The 5,308-nt window shown below is 43.8% G+C and overlaps 1 pseudogene across 1 annotated transcript; it reads right to left on the reverse strand.

The window, feature by feature from the left end:
* Nucleotides 1-1,956: 1,956 nt before the first annotated feature.
* LOC103732613 lies at nt 1,957-3,927 on the reverse strand (annotated as a pseudogene). The gene has a single exon (XR_001872401.1). The product of XR_001872401.1 is annotated as a splicing factor 3B subunit 2 pseudogene (transcript).
* Nucleotides 3,928-5,308: the final 1,381 nt, after the last annotated feature.

Consider the following 5,308-nt stretch of genomic DNA (forward strand, 5'->3'; position numbering starts at 1 on the left):
TTCTGTGTGAAATAGCATATTTTTAAAATGAAATGGAGATCCATTTTAAAACTTAAAACCTCATTCAATTTTAAGTCTTATAGGGTTTATACTGAGTACAATATTGTATAACTGTATTAATTCAATTGTAAACCTAAAAATTTACAGTCAATTTTGAAAGAGATACAGCTTAGCTCTGGAAATTGTTATTGAATATGCCAATGCAGTTGTAATGAAATGTTTCTTCTAATTATGTGGTTATTAAATAATTTTTTAAATTTTTAAAAATTAAAAAAATAGTATCGAATGATATGGTTTATCCTGAAACTTACTTATTCTGTTCAAGATTGTATTTTTGAGATGCAACCATACTGACACATTTAGTTCTAGGTCCGCTCTTCTTCTACATTCCCCTGATGATAAGCACTCAGGGGACTTCTGGCCTTCTGTCATAGGTGGAGCTGTTGTGCTGTCTGGCACACATCTGTGCATCTGAGCAGAAGATAACTTAGAGCACATCTAGCTTGGGACCTGCTGATATACAGGTTTCAGTGAATCTGCTGTTAGGAAATCACTGTCCATTAGCATACAGGAGTCCTCTTTAGCCACATCTCTAAAATCTAATGTTGTAAGATTTCTTCATTTTGGCTACACTTGAAAGGTGGGAAGGGTTGCCTTATTGTGGGTTTAATTTGTATCTCTCTGACTGCAATAAAACTGACTGTAGTTTTTAACCAGCTTGTTCATCAGTGTTTCTTGTGAGTTACAGGATTTTACCTTAGCCCTTTCCTACTACAATGTCTTTTCTTTTTGATTTGTGGGTGTTTGCTTAAGATCTTTAAAATTGTGCATGGGCATGGGGGTGCCAGTGGTGGCCAGAAGAGGGCATCAGCTCCCCTTAGTGCTGAGCTACAGGTGGTTGTGAGCCACCTGGCATGGATGTTAGGAACCAAACTTGAGTCCTCTGAATAGTATGGGCTCTTAACTGCTGAGCATCTCTCCAGCCCAATTTATAGTGTTTTCAATACATTCTAGAAGGTAACCTTTTGTTATCTGCTGATACTGGAAAGATCTCCCTGTTTATGGGATTTTTTTTTTGAGACAGGCTCCCTGTAGCTGGGCTTGAACTCACAGAGATCAGCCTGCCTCTGCCTCCAGAGTGTTGGGATTAAAGGCGTGTGCCACCATACCCAGCCTGTTTATGGTTTTTAAAAAATCTTTTAATAGTCTCTTTTGATGCACAGAAACTTTTACTAGCATAATCAAATTCATTCATCATTGCCTTTATGCTCTGTGTTTATATTTTCTTTAAAGATTCATTTATTTTATGTGTATAAGTATTTGCCTGAATACATGTATATGTGTGTACTATATATATGTAGTACCCACAGGGGCCAGAAGAGGACACTGGAACCCCTTGAACTAGAGTTATAGATTGTATGAGTTACCATATAGATGCAAACCCAGGTCCTCTGCAATCACAGCAAGTACTCTAAACAGCACCTATATTTTCTTTCCTTAATGCCAATCCCTGCCATGAGTTAATAACATGACACTCATGTGAATTCTAAAATTTTAGGTTTGCTTTTCATAGGGAGAATTTAATCCACTTAGAACTGTTGTTTTATAACTGGTACAATGTGGAAACCCAGATCTTTTTTCTCCTTAATGCTGCCATGAGTTAATAACATGACACTCATGTGAATTCTAAAATTTTAGGTTTGCTTTTCATAGGGAGAATTTAATCCACTTAGAACTGTTGTTTTATAACTGGTACAATGTGGAAACCCAGAACCCAGATCTTTTCTTTTAAATATTCATCTTTCCTTGGGAAACAGCTTTATTTACAAAACAGGTCTAAAATAAGAACACGAAGTGACAAGCCTAGGGAAGTGCAGTGCTGGCTCTTGGAGACCCAAGTACGCTGTCCAGGCATCCAGGCAACGGCCTAAGGGAAGGCCAGCTGTGTGAGGGGACCTAGAGTTTGAAATCCTTGCATTTCTTGCTGCCCCCAGGAGTCTGTCCTGGGCTAAGCTTTCTGTTTCTCCTGCTTCTGTCTAGCAGCATGCTCCGCCACCATGTCACTGAAGTCTTCCTTTTCCACTTGTGCCTGTTGCTCCTGCATGCGCTCCTCATACTTCTGGGTCATGACCATGGGGTTCAGCTCCAATTCCTCAGGTGCCAGCGCCACTTCCACACCTTGCAGCTCAGGGGCTGGGCCCTTCCGCCTCATGACTGTGGACATATCATAAATGTGGCTCCTCCAACAGTGGCTGTTCTCTTCTCTGGCAGCACAGTGAACAGCTGAGGTGTCTCACTTCCATCCATCGCTTCCCCGATCTTTCTCTTCCTCAGCTCAATGAGTTCTGGGGTCTCCATTCCAGCTGGCACTGATGAGAAGCTGCCAGGGGTGATGAGGTCATCATCTGCAGGTGTGATGAAGCCGTCTCATCTGGCTTGTCTTCATCACTTTCCTCCTCTTCTCTTCTTCTGAGGACTCTTCGTCAGGTGGCTCCAGTTCCCCCCAAGGGGTCTGGTCAATCTCTTCTTCTTCAGTTTTGGTCTGAAATTCAGCAGCATTGGTTCCAAACGCGTTGCCATAAAGTGGTTTACCAGTCTCATCTACTGGGGTTTGCCCCAGCCACCAGCGTGGGATCCAAGGAACAGCTCTCCGGGATAGGCAAATTCAGCCCAGGGATTTTCAGGTTGGGGTAAGATGGGGGTGGTCCATATCGCTGCATGGCAATCGGCCATGGGGGAGGGACCTTGTGGGCATTTGGTCCTACTGGCATCCCCAAGGAAATCCGCAGCTCATCAGTTGGTCTCCCAGCTTTTCCTCCTTCAGTCTTGTCTCAAACTCCTTCCCCTCATAGGTCCCCATGGATGGTCAGCCTCTTGACACCACTTGAAGAAGGCGTCATGCAGTTTCTGGTAGTCAACATCGGTCTTCCCCATCTTGGGCCGAACCTTCTCTCGAATTTTGGACTTCATGGTCTTTTCTTCCTTCTCCTGGAGGGCCTCCCACATCTCCTGAATGCCTGTGCATTTGATAAAGTCTGGCAGCTCGAAGCAGGTACTTGTGCTTGAAACACCAGTGGCATGGCACAGGAACACAGTTCCGAGAGGCCTTGAGGTGAATTAAGAGCTTAGGGTCTTGTGCTGTCACATGGATCTCCCTCTTCCTCCTGCTGAGAGTTCATCTCTTTCTGACCTCTGTTCTTCAGCTGCAAAATCTTTTCCAATGCCTGCCCGGTCTTGAGACCTACAGAGGGATCATCCATTTCTCTGTTCTCATCTCCAGGGCCCGGCGGGGGGACCCAGAGGCCGAGGAACAGGGTCCCCATTGGCAGGACAGTAGAAGTGAGGCCCACAGGGACTACTGGAGCGGCAACTCGAGGTCCCAGAGAAGTGTGAAAACCAACCTGACCCATGTCTTGTGGAGGTCGTGGGACTGGCGTGCCCATCTTGGCAATCCCCTGCTGTTGCTCCTGCTGCAGTAACAGCTGCCTGTTTGGCACGTTCCTCTTGCATCAGTGAAGCTGCCTGTTGCTGTCTGTGCCAGCTTCAGCTGTTCCTCCTCTGATAGTTCCACAGACTCACCCACACAGAGAGGAGGTGGGGGCCCCAAATTTGGTGGGTGAGCCATGGGAAAGCCAAGGCCAAGGCCTGGTGGAGGTGGTGGGGGTGGTGGAGGAGGCTGTAGAGGGGGGAGTCCCATGGGTGGTGGTGGCATGGGAATTCCAGACAACGGCTTTGTCCCCGACCTCCCCTCTCAAAACAGGCTGATTCAGCACGATGTGGTCTGGCAGGTGTAGGTCTGCAGCCACTCCACCAGCTCCTCGAGACTCCCCTGGATTGGAGCTCTGATCTCTGCCAAATTGGCCTAGAGCTCCTGGGCGGCCCAAGCGCCATAGTGGCCTGGACGTGGCAGTGGCAACTTAAGTTCTCCTTTTGAAACCCAGTTTCAATGTATTATTATTATTATTATTATTATTATTATTATTATTGTGTTTGTATGTGTTATATATGTTATGTGTGGGCATATGCATGCCATGGTGCACATGAGGAGGTCAGAAGACAATTCTGTGTAGTGGCCTGGACGTGGCAGTGGCAACTTAAGTTCTCCTTTTGAAACCCAGTTTCAATGTATTATTATTATTATTATTATTATTATTATTATTATTGTGTTTGTATGTGTTATATATGTTATGTGTGGGCATATGCATGCCATGGTGCACATGCGGAGGTCAGAAGACAATTCTGTGGGGTCCATTCTCTCCTTTTACCTTAACATGGGTTCTAGAGCTTGAACTTGGGTTGTCAGATTTGCATGGCAAGTGCACTTATCAGCTAAGCTGACTCACAAGCACCATTTCCTGTCTTTCTATATGGCTAGCCAAATTGTCCCATGCCATGTGCAATGACAGCATTTATGCTTCATCTGCCGTAAGCGTTTTTCTTTCTTGTCATCATGAACAGTCTTCTTTTTCTTTATCCTACTGTACTAAGATCACTAATACTAGTGTAATCTACTAAAAGTTTTTACTTGGAAGGAGTGCTAGGTTTTCTCTTCTAGTCTAGGAAATAATTTTTATTGACTTTCTAAATATACACAAAGCAGAAGACATAGTGAAATCCCATGGCCTCCTCATCTGTCCCACACACCTGTTTCCTCATCCTGCCAAGTGTGCTTTGCCCCAAGTTTTAATGTTTCTTCCTTGTTGACAACAACCAAGGACTTCCTAACATTAAGTTATCTTGCATTCTAAGAAAAAAAAATGAATTAAAGATATTTTTTCTTTTTTTCTTATTCTTTTCTTTTACTTTTTGAGAGAGAGAGAGAGAGAGAGAGAGAGAGGCTGAGAGAGACTGAGAGAGAGAGACTTGCTCTATAGCCCAGGTTGACCTCCAACTCACAATCCTCATGTCTCACCCTCCTAAGTGCTAGGCTTACAGGTGTGTGCCACTATACCTAATTATGAAGAAAAAGTTTTAGTGTATCTAGAGTTGTCTTGTGGTCTCTTTCCTTCTGGGTGTTTCTGCCTGTTTGTGACTTTTTTTTTATGTTTTCTCATATTGTCCTCGTTTTGTCTTTCATATTAAGGTTATTTTAGCCTCATAAAAAGAGTAAGGAGTTTATATATTCTCAGAAGTAGTCTATATAAAATTGGAATAACTTCTAAATAGAAAATTCACTTGTACAGCTATCTGGACTTGCTGACTTGGGTCTGAAGTAGCCAAGGCCTCCTATTTCTTCTCAGGTCAATTTATTTTTTTCTTCAACATGAACATCCAAAGTGCTTTCAGCAGCCACTGGGCATGTTATCCC

Source organism: Nannospalax galili, unplaced genomic scaffold, assembly GCF_000622305.1.
Source record: "Nannospalax galili isolate Female #2095 unplaced genomic scaffold, S.galili_v1.0 scaffold5855, whole genome shotgun sequence".
NCBI classification, from domain to species: domain Eukaryota; kingdom Metazoa; phylum Chordata; class Mammalia; order Rodentia; family Spalacidae; genus Nannospalax; species Nannospalax galili.